The sequence below is a fragment of the Lepisma saccharinum genome, chromosome 23 (genome assembly GCF_977018435.1).
Source record: "Lepisma saccharinum chromosome 23, izLepSacc3.1, whole genome shotgun sequence".
Taxonomy (NCBI): Eukaryota; Metazoa; Arthropoda; class Insecta; order Zygentoma; family Lepismatidae; genus Lepisma; species Lepisma saccharinum.
In genome coordinates, this window is record NC_139251.1 from 1,651,718 (window position 1) to 1,669,476 (window position 17,759).

At 42.5% G+C, this 17,759-nt stretch overlaps 1 pseudogene; it reads left to right on the forward strand.

The window, feature by feature from the left end:
- Positions 1-1,575, forward strand: part of LOC145977828 (chloride intracellular channel Clic pseudogene) — an 80,121-nt pseudogene extending 78,546 nt beyond the window's left edge.
- Positions 1,576-17,759: the final 16,184 nt, after the last annotated feature.

Consider the following 17,759-nt stretch of genomic DNA (forward strand, 5'->3'; position numbering starts at 1 on the left):
CACAGGAATTCTGCATTTATCGCAAGTTACACAGGAAGAGCGAGAGAAACCTGCGAAGTGCTTCTACAGATAACATCTAAAGTGGTTTCCCCCCATCCCTTGTCTGCGAGGGCGAGGGACTTAGTGGGCATGGTTGCCACTGCCTCAGAAACACATGCAAGTCGTGTGGGAAGACAGAGAACTAAGAACGCCCCCTCCCGTGTTCTCTCTGCATTGCTTCACGAAACGTATAACAGAAATATTCTCAATTCAAACTGTGTAAACCAACTTTATGCTTTAATGTTGAAAAAATAACGTTATTTAAAATCAGCGAAGTTAAGCATAAAAGATGAAGGTCTGGTAACCTTAGATACCGATAGAAGAGAAGCAAGATCGCCTGGTTGTCCTGTCTCCTGGTTGCAACCTCGTACATTGCAAACGCAAGCTGCAGAAAATGCAAGCTCTTCGGAAAAAAAAGTTTAGAAAACACTTTTTTTTTATAATCAATCGGTCTACAAACCTAAGGCAATAGCAATTGAATAGAATGGCCATATTTCCATACAACAACTTTACTTTTTACTCTACATTTTTTTTTGTCTCAGAGCGTACCGGTGGTGGTGGGGGGGTGTCTGTATACTCCCCTAATACATGAGCAATATTCAAAGAACTTTAAATGCAGTATTCATTCATTCATTCATTCATTCATTCAGTATAGGTTATATACGCGTGACTTACAAAGTACGAAATTACCTTGCATATAATTTTGTTGTGGATTTGTCACATTGCAGTTAGCCAATGGATTAGACACCCTGTCCAGCAGGCAGATAGTGAACTTCTAAAGCCGCCCTACAATTGGCTGAGTACATGTCGATTCAATTACTTCATTCCTATCCTTATTTTCTCTTTCTCCTTCCTTTCAATGGCTCAGACCACCTCTAACAGGTACCTACAAAACCAGAGCATCGTCGAAGATCGACAGAGGAAAACTCGAGGACCAACGCCGCCAAATTGTCTTCACCCTTCTACAGAATACACCTCCAGATTAAAACCAATTTCGGAGCATCCCCCCCCAGATTTTGATGGACGATGGACTTGCCGTATTGGAGAATAGAAAGATGAAAGACAAGTCAAGAAGAATGTTCCCGCAGGCTACACTTTGTTTGAACAGGACAAAGAAGGAACAGCATTCATTGAATGTGTGTCTATTACATTCAAATTGATACTGCTAAGACAGGACAATGCATCCAAGACGAACCTTCTGTCCCGGTTGCGGAAGTTGGAGAAGAAGTGTAAGACGTTTCTCACCTAGGACAACATGTGATTCTCCCACTGTGATCTGATTCCCAGCTTACAACACCTTAGTATAGCAGGCAAGTATTTCACGAACTTGGAAATCCTTCCCAGCAGGACCAATTAGTAGCATTACATGTTCCAAACGCCAATTCATCAGAGCATCCCAGCTGCCCAGGATGTCATCAATCGTTACAAGTTGCAACAAGATGTGAAAATGCAGAAGTTCGAGGAACTGGAAACGCCAAGTTCGCCACTTCAATCCCTAGTGAAGTCCCAATAGACTACATAAAGTACAGGAACTAGGTTCGTTTCAATTGTGCTACGACGTCAGATACATTTCTATGCATGGACAAACGTGAACATTTCAGAACACGGGAAATCGAAATGATACTGATCTGCAATCATTGCGTGAATTCTTTTAGAAGAAACTGGTACTTTCAACATGATAAAACAAAGTGATTAAGTGAAAATAAACACAATGATACGAAATAATGTCGTATTGAACCCTTAAGGTTTGAACACAATGTGTTTAAACAGTGAACATTCTCTAAGTGATTACATAGTGTCATTATGGCATACAGTGTAAACTATGCCTTATCAAAAGTGAATATTTTTTCATTCAGATTTGTAAATAATTATAAACTTTGGTTCCAGGATAGTGTATAGTGCATCATGATTTACGTTTTCATTGGCGATGCAAAGAACACCAATGATAACGTAATATTAAAATAATCAATTTAAGGGACAAAAACATCGTAAAAAGAAGATATTGTGCGGTAATAGTTGTGGTTATGTATTATAATCAGCTATCCTAATTTCATATTCATATGTTTAGTTAATCAATTTACTGCTCTTTGGTTCTTAATGGGTATTTAGTTGTTTATGAACTATTTATGCATACTAATAAGTATTATGGATGGGTACTGGTAATTTTTTTTTGCTTACCAGGCTTGATAGTTTCTTGATGTACTTCTATATCGTTTCAAAGGAATTGCTAACATGTGTGAACCAATAAATGATACACTCAGACAAGCGACCATCGGAGATGACGCTTCTTGACAGTGGGGTATGTTGACTTGTAGGTAAAATATTAGAAGGTGTACTTGAAAATGAAACATTACGGAGACAGGATGTTCTCGTCGGTTTGGAATGCAGACCTTACAAATTCCATTACTTGCCTCGTCCGTGGAAAGGTACCAGCCTGACAGACGGATATGAATCGACAGATATTGGAATTTGTATAGCGAAGCAACCGAACCGATTTGAGAAGATCGGAAGGAAATTTCGGGATCAGTATTGGATTTGGTTTTGGTGTGTGAACATCGAGGAAGATAGCGCAGGTATGTACCTGGAGGACGGAGGCGTCTCTCCGAACATAGAATGGTCTGAGCCTTGTTACTGAACCTCTCGCTAGTACCTTTTCTTACTTACACCCCGGTAATAAAATAATGAAATAAGGGAAGGAGCGAATAATTAATACAGATCATGCAATTAGTGGAAGTGAAGTTTCATGATAAGAAAACTCTTAATAATAATAATAATGATGATGATGATAATGTCGATACTGCCCAAAACAAGGAATAGTCAACGAGACCAAATGTTATCAATCCCGCTCTGCCTGGACGACAAACGGGGCTTTGGCTTCTAGACTCACAGTCAGTCTGTCTGTTCCGCACTGCCCATGCGTATTTGTCATTGCCCTTGCATTAATTTCATCCTAATCTTCGCGATTGGCCAAAAGAGACAGAAGGAAGAAATAAAATAAATCAAATCAATCAGAAGAAAAGAGCAGCAAATGGATGTGCCTTTCCCAAATTGAGGATTCATATGGCAAGTCTCGCATATAATATGAAGGTTAGGATGAATAATGAAACAGTTTGTTGGAACACACACAATTTCATGTCCAGGTTCTATCCAGGATGCGAAACAAGGACACCAAGTTTTTTTTGCACGTTACGCTAACCATTCAGCCACAGAGCCGAACTAAGGGTCCCGGGTTCGAATCCCGGTCGGGCTTGGTTGTCTGTGAATGTCCATTCATCAATTTCATCATTTCATCACTCATCCCCATCTTCGCAAATTAGCCAAGAGGCACAAAACGCGAAGTAAAATAAACTAAATCAAATAAAAAAAACAGCCGAACTGAAATACTTTGTATTTGGGCGAGTGATTCCCGACACGTAAATGATACAACTGGGAAAATAAAAAGAGACTGTTGCATTGGCGCCTTTAAGTCTGGGCAGAGCATTCAACCATATCAGTATCAATCACTCAACTTGATTTTGTGGTTTCAGGGTGAATAGTAAGCAAGCCCATACTTCCTGTCATTCTGTCTGTTTCTGTCCTCCAACTTAGAGATATGCGTGTGTAACATAGTGTTAATGCGCAGGGACATGTGAAAAATGTTAACGTTGGGATAACCGTTAAAATAATAGACATGATAATTGCATTATGGTAGATTAAGGGTGTTGCTTGTTAACTGACTGTCACAATTACAAGTATGGAAATTTAAATCTTTGTAGTTAAGTAAAACTCTTGGTAAAATATCTTCATACCAATTTCTAATAATGTATTTAAACGCGTCGTTTCTAAACGTATGGAGCGCGACCCACTGCAGGGTCCCGAGAAGGCGTTTGGTGTGTCGCGTAGTCGGGCTCGAATTTTTTTTTTTGTGTCTCAAACACTTATTACATTTTAATTACTAAGATACATTGTTTCCGCGGTGGCTCAGTCGGTAACGCGTCTGACTACCATGCTCAACGTCCCGGGTTCGATCCCCGGCCGGTTCAAATCCGGGAACTTTTCTAACGGTGGAAGCGGCCCCGGCGCCCACCCAGCGTCGAATAACGTGGGTACCTGGGGGAAACCCTGGGGGGTAAAGGCGGTCAGGGGCGTGATGCTGATCACATCACCCCCACTCACGACCGGATAAAGAAAGTGTGGGGCGTTACCCCCACATCCCCTATACGCCTTAGTAGTGTAAACTTGTTGTTTCAAAGTAGCACTTAGTAGGTATGCATTTGTAGCCTCTTTTTTTTATCAATTGAATATCAGTTTTTGACATATTTTGACAATTTTTTGTCGATGTTTTAGCGTTTAGCGATGTTTTAGTAAAATTTCCCTTTTTTTCCCACCTCGCACTTGGCAGGTATATCACGATCTTACGTGATATAACTTAACCTATTCATTTTTTTGTGCTAAACTACACGAGAGCCTCTACGTGCTTTGACCTACTTAGAGAGTAGTATGAACCCAACGTTCTGGACACGCCCTTTGACCTACTTTTTATTTTACGACGTTTTACGGACTAAACTAACCTACAATGAGAGAAAAGTGGACAGAAAAAACTCTGGCATCACTTTTTAAGCTATTTTTTACCTCCTGCAAATTTTGCTCTTATGCTACCTCGCCCTTTGACCTACTTTTGAAATGACTTACGACATTTTCCTATAAGGCTGTCTCCTCTTACTGTAAGGTTCCTCAGTGTAATCTACCACGACCTTGCTCTCAGCGTGATCTGCCACGATGTGTTTTTTTTTTTTTTTAACTTATGTGTGATCTTCTACAATGTGTGCCCTCCCCCTGCTACGACCTAAACGGGACACCTCTCTCCTACGATGTTTTTGGGCCCCCTCTCCTCCTGCTACGATGTTTTTCTCCTCATGATGCAAAAAAAAATGATATTGTAGCGACTGTGCTGTGTGAAGGGCACATGTGCAGTGAACAAATAGGAGAGTGGGAGAGTATAAGCAAGCGCCCCCTCATTTTTTTTTTTTTTTAAGAAATTCGATTTGTCAAGTTAGTTTTTTGATCCTAAAAAACACTCTGCAAACCTATTGGAGTGCTTTGGGTGTTTTTTTTTAGATGAAAAATTTTGTAATGGGGGTTGTAGAAAAACCATTCTTGCTTGTTGGCGATATATTTAAAAGTGCTCCGTGACCCTCTCGTTCTTCACGTCGTACGCGAAAGACTTCTCTGCGAGGCAGCGCGTCGTGGAACTCGCAAACGACCTTGATGTTGGTGCGATCATTGACCACCACCTGCTTCCGCTTCGTCGTGTTGATGACGGTCATGGGTCTGTGGGCTTTGAATTCGCTGGGTGTGTAGTACATGTCCACGCTTCCCTCGGTCACGCGCTTGTAAGCAGAGAACGCTTCGTAAAGTTTGAGGTAATCATCTTTGGTCATGTCGAGGTTGTAATTTTCGCGCGGGAACACTTCGTTCCTGCCATTCTTCATATAAACGTTCTTGATCTTGCAGTCGTCGAATTTGCTGGAATCTTTTTCCTGATTCTTGTCCCGCCCGGTCTGAAAGAGCACTACGACGAAATCTGGCATGTCGAACTGTATGTTGTTGAACTGCGTCGTCACGTCGAATTCCATGTGACTTCCGGACGCTAATTTTTGCACGCACTGGTAACCGTGAAAGTGAATCGGCACCTGTGGACTTTTCAAGATCTCCGCTTTGTACTTGAGGGTGTAGTTCGTTTCGTATTCCACCACCGGCATTCTCAACTCCATGCTCCGGATGACGCACTTGGCTGCTTCGGGTAAAGTGTTGGGCAGTGGCGTGATACCGTCCGCGTTCAAGTTGCTGTATCGCATCAGTGCGTCGTTGTCGTTGGCCGCTCTTCGAAATGTTATTCTCAGTCCTCAGTTCCACATGATCTCCTTGTAGTCCGAGAAGAATCCCGGAAGCAGACGCATGGGAAAGAGCACCGTGTGACTTCTCGTCGATATTTTCGTCCCCGCTTCGAATCCTCCCGCCTGATAGTATGCCGCGTCCGTTTTGGATAATTTCAATGTTCCCACTGCCGTCGACGTGATGCCTGGATAATCGATTCTGTCGATGACGGTGTTGTGTTTCCTCACCTCCACCTGCGAGAACAGGTGAGGCACGAAGTTGTCCACGAGTATCAAATTTGCTGCTGCGGGGAACGCGTCTCCGCTTGCCTTCTTCACCACGTCAAATTGAAGGTAGAGGTCCGCTCTGTGAGGATGAACGAACCCGTCGCCTACGTCCACGTCGTATTCGATCTCCCTGTTCGCTTCGTTCAAATTTCCGAACATAGGTTCTATTCATACTTTTTCTCACGTATAGGTGTACATGTTGAATCCCCCAAACAGATTTTTCCCAAGTCTTACCGTTTCCAAGATAACCCTACTTCCGGTCGCCATTTTCGATTTCCGAACATAGGTTCTATTCATACTTTTTCTCACGTATAGGTGTACATGATGAATCCCCAAACACATTTTTCCCAAGTCTTACCGTTTCCAAGATAACCCCACTTCCGGTCGCCATTTTCGATTTCCGAACATAGGTTCTATTCATACTTTTTCTCACGTATAGGTGTACGTGATGAATCCCCAAACAGATTTTTCTTAAGTCTTACCGTTTCCAAGATAACCCCACTTCCGGTCGCCATTTTCGATTTGCGAACATAGGTTCTATTCATACTTTTTCTCACGTATAGGTGTACATGATGAATCCCCAAACACATTTTTCCCAAGAACTAAACGTTGCAACGTTACAAGAAACGTCTTGACATATTATAAATAACTACATTAAAAAATGAAGCGTAAACTTGCAGACGACAACTTGAAGCTGCGCGACTACCTGTCAAAACGCTTCAAGGGTTGGAAATCCGAGAATCGTGGAATTTACGAACAGAAAAAGCAACAGGACCAGCCTATCATCGATGCCATCAGCGGACTGGGTAAAGAAATCAAAGATGTCACCGAGCAAAACAAAGAGCTGATCAACGAGCTCGTACCACTCACTGCTCGAAATTATATTATACAAACACCCATATCCAGCATTCACAATACCCCGTACGAACTTGCGCCGCCACCGAAACGTCAGGCCCTAGGCAGCACCTCTTCGGAAAATGTAGTCGAGCTGGGACCGTTGGCGAGGGATTATCTAAGCACCGGAAAATTCGAGAAAGACGAGGTTTTCGGATTGTACCCAACCATGGAACTCAACGAGGGCGTGGTTTTGAAGATCGGAAAATCGACAGTCACGTTCGAGGGTGACGACGTGAAAGTCAATTTGGGTGAGAAAAACAGCTGGAACAGGTATCCCGGCACGGTGGGACTGTGGGAATTCATCAACAAAAAGCAGCCAAGAGATTACACAGACGAAGATTACCAAAGTTACAAGGAAATTTTGATCATGACGGATGCCTTGTACCAAAACAACGACGCTACGCAGAATCGCGTCAAATCCAGCAGCGGCGAAAAATATAAGAACCTCATCAAGCCGATATGGAACCAGGTCAAAACAGGCAGCGGCGTCAAACTCTACAACACCCTGCCCAAAGAGTTTGTGTGGGTGGACGACGTGCGCAAGCTCATAGACAGGTTGTTGGTTATTGCAGGAGAGGAGAATGCAGGCAACAGCAACTTTCGCAACAAGGTGGACATGGTTAGCTCCAAGCTTGCCACCTTCATCGTGAACGACGACAAAGGCATAGGGTACCTCATCAAAATCATCAACACCCTGCCTCCCAAATTCTGGAACGTGGCCGAGGGTCGAGGTCTCGTGAACGACATCATCAACAAGCTACCCTTCGAGATGCACCTGCCGTTTTACCAGTACTGCGGTCCGGGTACCAAACTTAATCAGCGACTGGAGAGAGGCGACAAGGGTGTGAATCCCCTGGACGCTGCATGCAAAGACCACGACATTGCCTACAATACTCACACAGATCTCGACGTACGGCATGATGCTGACAGAAAGTTAGAGACTCGTCAGCAGAGACGCATCGCTGGGTGAGCGGGTCGCCGCATTAGGTACGACCATCGCCATGAACACGAAACAAAAATTGGGGTGGGGTCTATAAATATAACAACCTACCCGAACTGCTCTGTAAAAAAATGATCAAGGTATGATCACCAAATCCTCGGACGGCATCCCAGGGAGTCACAAGCAGACAGGTATTATCGCTACGTTCAAACCAAACTCTGAGTTCATGGAGCCAATTATCTACACACCCTCTCCACCGATATACTTTCCTGTATCTCGTAATCGCATAGACAACATAGAATTAGCAGTGACAAACGAGAAGGGGGAGGTGGTTGATTTTGCAGGACCCACGACCAGTGCCGTCGTGGAGATTAACATATAATAAATAACCATCATGGAACAAATCGAAAGTTACGAGTTGCAGTCCTTCCCTCCCAACCGTCGCACGTTTGCCAACCTTAACGAAGCGAATCGAGAGATAGAATACGATGTGGACGTCGGGGATGGATTCATTCACCCTCACAGAGCTGATTTGTATATCAAGCTTGATGTAGTGAAGATAGACAACGGCGAAGCATTTCTTGCCAACGCAAACCTAAGACTCGTAGATAATTTTGTTCCGTACATATTCTCGCAGGTGGAAGTTAGAAAGCACGGCACCGTCATCGATAGGGTTGACTACCCCGGGATTACCTCTACAGCTGTGGGAACACTGAAACTCTCCACGACCGATGCAGCATACTACCAGGCAGGGGGATTCGAAGCAGGTACAAAAATCAAAACTCAAAGTCACACAGTACTGTTTCCCATGCGTCTGCTGCCCGGTTTCTTCTCGGACTACACGGAGATCATGTGGAAGGGTGGTTTGCGCGTCACTTTTCGCAGAGCTGCCAACGACAACGACGCACTGATGCGATACAGCACTTTGGGCCCGGACGGGACTACCTTGCTTCCCAACACACTACCCGACGCTGCCAAGTGTCTTGTAAGGTCCATGGAGCTGCGCGTACCAGTGGTAGAATACGAATCAAACTATGCTCTCAAGTACAAAGCCGACATCCTGAAGAATCCTCAAGTGTCCATTCAATTTTATGGCTACCAGTGTGTGCAAAAACCTGCTTCCGGCAATCATTTCGAATTTGACGTAACCACGCAATTCAAAAACATTCGGTACGACATGCTCGAGTTTGCAGCCGTACTCTTCCAGACAGGAAGGGGTAACAATCAGGAGAAAGATTCAAGCCAGTTCGACAACTGCAAGATTAAGAACATTTACCTCAAAAATGGCAGGAACGAAGTTTTCCCACGTGAGAACTACAACCTAAACATCGCAGAAGAGAACTACCTGAAACTGTACGAGGCGTACACAGCTTACAAACGAGTGACCTCTGGTAACGTGGACGTGTACTACAATCCAAACGAGTTCATAGCTCGCAGACCCATGTTCGTCATCAACACATCTAAAAGAAAGCAGGTGGTTGTTAACGATCGCACCAACATCAAGACTGTGTGCGAGTTCCACGATGCCTTGCCTGCCGACACTCTGTGTAGCGTCATCCTCATCGCGGAGAAAACTTTTGTGTATGATGTCAGAAACGAGCGAGTGACCGAACAGTTTTAAGAAAGAAAAAAAATATACTGACCAAACGTCCTTTGTTAACCTGCAACGCTGTGTCCAGGATGTACTGCAAGAAGTGGAGGTTGATAATGAAACATCTTCTTACAATATATATACACTGCCTGTCAACACCTTGTTTTGTGGTCAATCTGAAAATATAATAAAATTAAATCATGCTTGAGCGCGCAAAGGAACTTCCCCTTTGGCCATGCACATGCCCCTTAACTTGCCCCGTAGGACACGTTCTGTTCTCTTACGAGAATTAATATAGGTTGTCATAGAACCCTCCAATTCATGACTTAACAAAAAATCTGTTTGCGGATTCATCACGTACATCTATACGTGAGAAAAAGTATGAATAGAACCTATGCTCGGAAATCGCAAATGGCGAACGGAAGTGGGGTTATCTTGGAAACGGTAAGACCTAGGAAAAATCTGTTTGTGGATTCATCACGTACACCTATACGTGAGAAAAAGTATGAATAGAACCTATGCTCGGAAATCGAAAATGGCGACCGGAAGTGGGGTTATCTTGGAAACGGTAAGACTTAGGAAGAATGTGTTTGGGGATTCATCATGTACACCTATACGTGAGAAAAAGTATGAATAGAACCTATGTTCGCAAATCGAAAATGGCGACCGGAAGTGGGGTTATCTTGGAAACGGTAAGACTTAGGAAAAATCTGTTTGGGGATTCATCACGTACACCTATACGTGAGCAAAAGTATCAATAGAACCTATGTTCGGAAATCGAAAATGGCGACCGGAAGTGGGGTTATCTTGGAAACGGTAAGACTTGGGAAAAATGTGTTTGGGGATTCATCATGTACACCTATACGTGAGAAAAAGTATGAATAGAACCTATGTTCGGAAATCGAAAATGGCGACCGGAAGTAGGGTTATCTTGGAAACGGTAAGACTTGGGAAAAATCTGTTTGGGGATTCATCATGTACACCTATACGTGAGAAAAAGTATGAATAGAACCTAAGTTCGGAAATTTGAACGAAGCGAACAGGGAGATCGAATACGACGTGGACGTAGGCGACGGATTCGTTCATCCTCACAGAGCGGACCTCTACCTTCAATTCGACGTGGTGAAGAAGGCAAGCGGAGACGCGTTCCCCGCAGCAGCAAATTTGATACTCGTGGACAACTTCGTGCCTCACCTGTTCTCGCAGGTGGAGGTGAGGAAACACAACACCGTCATCGACAGAATCGATTATCCAGGCATCAAGTCGACGGCAGTGGGAACATTGAAATTATCCAAAACGGACGCGGCATACTATCAGGCGGGAGGATTCGAAGCGGGGACGAAAATATCGACGAGAAGTCACACGGTGCTCTTTCCCATGCGTCTGCTTCCGGGATTCTTCTCGGACTACAAGGAGATCATGTGGAACTGAGGACTGAGAATAACATTTCGAAGAGCGGCCAACGACAACGACGCACTGATGCGATACAGCAACTTGAACGCGGACGGTATCACGCCACTGCCCAACACTTTACCCGAAGCAGCCAAGTGCGTCATCCGGAGCATGGAGTTGAGAATTCCGGTGGTGGAATACGAAACGAACTACACCCTCAAGTACAAAGCGGAGATCTTGAAAAGTCCACAGGTGCAAATTCACTTTCACGGTTACCAGTGCGTGCAAAAATTAGCGTCCGGAAGTCACATGGAATTCGACGTGACGACGCAGTTCAACAACATACAGTTCGACATGCCAGATTTCGTCGTAGTGCTCTTTCAGACCGGGCGGGACAAGAATCAGGAAAAAGATTCCAGCAAATTCGACGACTGCAAGATCAAGAACGTTTATATGAAGAATGGCAGGAACGAAGTGTTCCCGCGCGAAAATTACAACCTCGACATGACCAAAGATGATTACCTCAAACTTTACGAAGCGTTCTCTGCTTACAAGCGCGTGACCGAGGGAAGCGTGGACATGTACTACACACCCAGCGAATTCAAAGCCCACAGACCCATGACCGTCATCAACACGACGAAGCGGAAGCAGGTGGTGGTCAATGATCGCACCAACATCAAGGTCGTTTGCGAGTTCCACGACGCGCTGCCTCGCAGAGAAGTCTTTCGCGTACGACGTGAAGAACGAGAGGGTCACGGAGCACTTTTAAATATATCGCCAACAAGCAAGAATGGTTTTTCTACAACCCCCATTACAAAATTTTTCATCTAAAAAAAAACACCCAAAGCACTCCAATAGGTTTGCAGAGTGTTTTTTAGGATCAAAAAACTAACTTGACAAATCGAATTTCTTAAAAAAAAAAAAAAATGAGGGGGCGCTTGCTTATACTCTCCCACTCTCCTATTTGTTCACTGCACATGTGCCCTTCACACAGCACAGTCGCTACAATATCATTTTTTTTGCATCATGAGGAGAAAAACATCGTAGCAGGAGGAGAGAGGGCCCAAAAACATCGTAGGAGAGAGGTGTCCCGTTTAGGTCCTAGCAGGGGGAGGGCACACATTGTAGAAGATCACACATAAGTTAAAAAAAAAAAAAACACATCGTGGCAGATCACGCTGAGAGCAAGGTCGTGGTAGATTACACTGAGGAACCTTACAGTAAGAGGAGACAGCCTTATAGGAAAATGTCGTAAGTCATTTCAAAAGTAGGTCAAAGGGCGAGGTAGCATAAGAGCAAAATTTGCAGGAGGTAAAAAATAGCTTAAAAAGTGATGCCAGAGTTTTTTCTGTCCACTTTTCTCTCATTGTAGGTTAGTTTAGTCCGTAAAACGTCGTAAAATAAAAAGTAGGTCAAAGGGCGTGTCCAGAACGTTGGGTTCATACTACTCTCTAAGTAGGTCAAAGCACGTAGAGGCTCTCGTGTAGTTTAGCACAAAAAAATGAATAGGTTAAGTTATATCACGTAAGATCGTGATATACCTGCCAAGTGCGAGGTGGGAAAAAAAGGGAAATTTTACTAAAACATCGCTAAACGCTAAAACATCGACAAAAAATTGTCAAAATATGTCAAAAACTGATATTCAATTGATAAAAAAAAGGCTACAAATGCATACCTACCAAATGCGAGTGGGAAAAAAGGGAAATTTTACTAAAACATCGTAAAACGCTAAAACATCGACAAAAAATTGTCAAAATATGTCAAAAACTGATATTCAATTGATAAAAAAAGAGGCTACAAATGCATACCTACTAAGTGCTACTTTGAAACAACAAGTTTACACTACTCGCCTTCATGGCGTGGTGCTATGCGCAGGGGAACACTTTACTTTTCACTTTTTTAACAATTTAAATTCAACTCTTGTTGCACGAAGTCTAAGCTCTTCATGTCTATTATTTGCGCTCTACCATCGCTTTTTGCCGGCGTCTCTCAATTTCATCATGCGTGTTTAGTTAGACTAGAGTAAATTACTCTTTTAAATCACATATTTACTTTTCTTGAAGTAAGTATACGTAATTTCATTACGGAAATGTAAAAGAGGGCGTCTTAAAGTACTCGATGTTAGCAAAAGTATGATTTTAAACTGGGTGCACACCCCTTCAAGTAATTTTGCCGGCGGCCATACTTGTGTCTCCCGTGAAGTGTAATATCCTTCAAGGTGGGTCCCGAACTGAAAAAGGTTGAGAACCATTTACTTAAAGGTAATATACCTAGATATTAGTATTTTCTGTTTGAGACATCACAGAGTGCGAAGGGGCGGTTTTTGAAGGACTGCTGAATTCGCCGCATTATTCCTGCAAGGGAAAGGGTGGGGATATCGTATTGTATCCATGTACATAAGAAGCACGGACTTGAAGTTTCCTATGGGATACATTAAAAATTAATTGCAACCCCCTCTCCTCTACCGCCAATAAATCTTTGGCACGCTGCTACCACGGGTCTGTACTCTAACTTTTCGCTTTTAATCAGAGGAGACGCGTTTCTTCACACACTCACTCACCTAATAATTCATGAAAATCCACGTTCTTAGAATGTCATTCCCAATCAGTGACATTGCGAATAGAAATGCGGGAATATAGCTCGCGTACTTTGAAACGGTGTTCATTGAAAATAACCCATAAAGCTTTCACGTTGAACGGTGCTGAAACTTGGTTCACGTCAAAATTCACGTCTTGTCGAATTGTATTACTCGTCTCCATCTGTTGCCACATCGATGTCGACGCAATCGATCACGGTTAATCTCTGGCAATTAGTAATATTTTATTATAACTGCAAGAACTGTGCTTTACTGCTAGGCCTACTAAGTGAATTTCCCTTCCATACACGTTACATTAAATCATTTTATGAACAAAATAAATTTAGAAACATTGGTAGGGAACATCCCTAGAGAACAGTGTAATTTATTTTCATTTTTCATTAAAATGTTTATTTACAGTTAAAAATTTGATAACAAGATATTGTAGGAATGGCAGCATTCCCCTCTCCTCGTGATCCAGTCTCGATCAACCTATCTGTGAACAAAGTGAACTATATAGAAGAATGTTGTTCCCTAGTCATAGAGGATCACCGACCTCTACTCCGATGGAGGTACAAGGTACTTTCTTAATGTTACTCGGCCATCCAATTTATAATAATATTTTGAGACGTTTCGGGCGAGAGTATCTCATTTCCCAGTTAATCCGCCCATGACTAAATTTAAATTGCATAGGCTATTTTACGCTTAATGGGGAGAGTTTCTTCTATTTTTGTGTCCCATTTTGGATATTTCACGTTGCTTTTCACCGTAGAAAGATGAAGTAATGGCATTAATATCGCAGAAACACAATGAATCGTCTGTGCCTAACCAGCGTTGAACCCGCTTACCTCTGGAGGCTGTTAATCTCACCACTTAACCGTGGTTGTTTGGAACTTTAGTGAATGTACGTATGCCAATAAAATTGTTTATAATGATAGGTTTGATTAGATATATTTCATTCGCTTACTTTCCGTTAATCGCAAAGATTTGGATCGAGTGTCTTGATCACGTACTGCAGGGTCCATGGTAAATATCAAGTTAAGGAAACCGTCCCGTAATATTTCCATTGTACCAGAAATAGTGTTGCCCACGAGACGAGACTTTGGCCTGTCTCGTCTCGTGGAAATGCTGTATCGTCTCGAAAATATTCGTTTGTCTTATGACACATGGTCAATCTCGTCTCGTCTCGAATTTTTGAAAGCCTGTCCTGTCTCGTCCCGTGGGCAACACTAACCTGAAAATACAACAGGAAAAATAGGGAGACAGAAGGGTGTGTATTTTAGGGACAAAATGTCATTGGACATACCCATAAAAACCATAGGAAGATAAAATATATGGGTTTGAAAAATCGTTTATTGATTGTACTTCTCTTGAACTTGCTTTCTGTGAGGCGAGAGGTTGTATACACCTTATCCCCTTTGTTGTCGCGAAGTACGTTATTTTATATTCTACCGTTGCCCTCGGTCTCCTTAGCGATTTTCTTTCAATCCTCAAATTTTCTATTGCATGTGGCATAGTTATAAACATAGTGATGGACAACTTGCCTGCTGCTTCAGCTACAAACTTAAAATAAGAGAATCCAAGTAAAATTATGCTATTGCAGGTTTAATTTGTGGAAGCAAACGTTATATTTTTCCTTCCTTCATTTCTACCCTTCACCGACCCTTCTCCAGACTTCGAGGCGTCATACACTGAAACACCTTGCAGAAGCATTCTTCCCAAACTTGTTTCTGTCCGACTCAAGTGCTAGGGGGAATAAAGCATTGGATCGTATCGTTTCTCAACCTATGGGGCGCGACCCGCAGCTGGGTCCCGAGAGGGTGTTTGGTGGGTAGCGAAGTCGAGCTTGAGAATTTACTTACTGTCTTACAAAACTATTGCATTTAAAATACTAGTATATATTGTTTCAATATTTTTAATTCAACCCGTATTGTCCGTAGTCTAAGCTTTACATTTCTGTTATGCGCACCCTACCATTGCTTTTCACCGGCATCTCTCAATTTCAGCTTTTAAAATTATATATGTATGGCACTTTTCTAGAATGAAGTATGTGAAATTTGTTTAAGCAAGCGTAAAAAAGGGATTCGTAAATTACTTGATGTTAGCAAAAACACGTACTATTATAAACTGGGTGCACACTTCTTCAAGTTATTCTACCGGCACCCATACTTGTGGGTCCCGTGAAGAGTAATATTCCTCAGGGTGAGTCCCGTACTGAAAAAGTTTGAGAACTACCTTATTAGAGGCCCTTGAAAAGTTTGATTCACTGATTGATTGAGTTTATTTTACTTCGCTTTTCTGCTACTTCTGGCTAATCGCGAAGAAAAGAATGACTGATGAAATTGAAGAAGAGACTCTCTCAAAGAACCCCAATTCCCAGGTCGGGAATCGAACTAAGAACTCGTGGCGTGCTACCCACTTTCGTTACGCAGGGCGGTGCCCTAAAGGAAAACTTGGAATTGGAAGTAAATTCCGCACAGAAATGCGTACGGAGTAAGTGAATGGTGGGTGGCGTTTTCTGAATACTGATGGAAATAATTAAAGAGTTGATTTAAGTCCCGAGAATGAAGAGAATTCGTTCAAACCTAATCGGGTTTGAACGGAATCCAAGCAAATATGAGCCTCCACCGGACATGAATTCGTGACCCTTGATAAAAAGTTGACAGCATTACCAGTGCACCATCAATATAAACGGCTTGAAAACACATTGCCCCTTTGCTCGTTTCAAGATTAGTCAGTTAGAGTCAGCGTCAGGGTGCAGGTGAAGTCCCTGGAGGTCTTGCAGTGCAAATTTAGAGAAAACCGAATGACATATAGTACAGACAGATGCCTTTTATCATTCTTCTGAAAATTTATCCAAATGCTGTTTATACGGCCTTACTAAAAAACCTTGCGAAAAACACTTCGTTATGTGTTGCCGAACAAAGTTCATACATTGCTGAAGACATTATTAGAGTTCACAATCAAAATTATCTGGTTATACCATACAGTGTTGTAACGAGGCTAGAAAAAGCCATTTTACCTATCGTATATTAATTTTAAAATGTGACTTTTTGTCGTAGTTTTTTTTTAAGTTTGTCCAGTTGCTTATGCCAAATCACAGGAATGTAAAATATTTAATAACAGAAATTGGGGGAGAAATTATCTCACACAAACTTATTTGGAAGCATTAGCTGACTGTAACATCTAGAAACAATAGATTTCGTGAATATAACTTGCCTGATAATTGCAGGACAAACCACATCGTTGGAAATTGATATTGCTGAAATTAATGTCGAATTATAGGGAACGATTGATTGATTTTTTTGCTTTATTTTAATTCGCTTCTTGTGCCACTTTTTGCTAATTTGCGAAGATGGGGATGAGTGATGATATCATGCAATTGATGAATGGACACTCACAAACATCCAGGCCAAGGCCGGGATTGAACCCGGGGCCCTTGGTGTCGTAGCGCGATGTGCTAACCACTCCACCACGGGGGCCGACTTATCAAGAACGAAACAAGTTTCAAAATATTAAATTTCGTATGTAAATAAATCACCGAATGCATAGTCCGCGTATGCAAGGGCCCAGTGACGGAGCAACCAAAACATTAAAAATTGCTTCATGTTTGTCAACCCGACGTTGGTCTACTTGTTAGCGTTGCTCTAACATTGAAATTTATGTGCTTGTATATCTGTTGTAAAATTAGAAAGTCTTTTGTTTTGTCACGGGCCGGAGGGGGGTCATAATATGGTGGAGCAGTGGTGCCAATTAGGGGGGCGAGGGGGTACTTCCCCCCTGTTCTTCGTCACTTTTGTCCTTGAACTGTGCTAAATCTTATCTTCAAAGGGAAATATTGTCTTTGCCCCGCGGTTTTGGAACCCAATCGCCGCCACTGGGGTGGAGCATTTCCTATCGTTATTCGGAGCTGTGCCGTTATCTTGTAAACACATTGTCTATGTTAACTTGACGCTCACGTGTCGACCAACCACGAAATTGTTTTTTGATAGGCTTTTGTCTTTAAAAAGGCTGTTGGACTCCATGGCTATGCAGAGCACCTGCGTTATATTGAAAACTAAAAATCCTTTACGTGAAGTCAAATTAACAATTTTGTAATAACAATTTTGAAGTAATAAGCATAATCTTGAGTTTCGGGTCATAGAAACAAATGTTTAGAGTGTGAGCGAGCAAATCAATTGT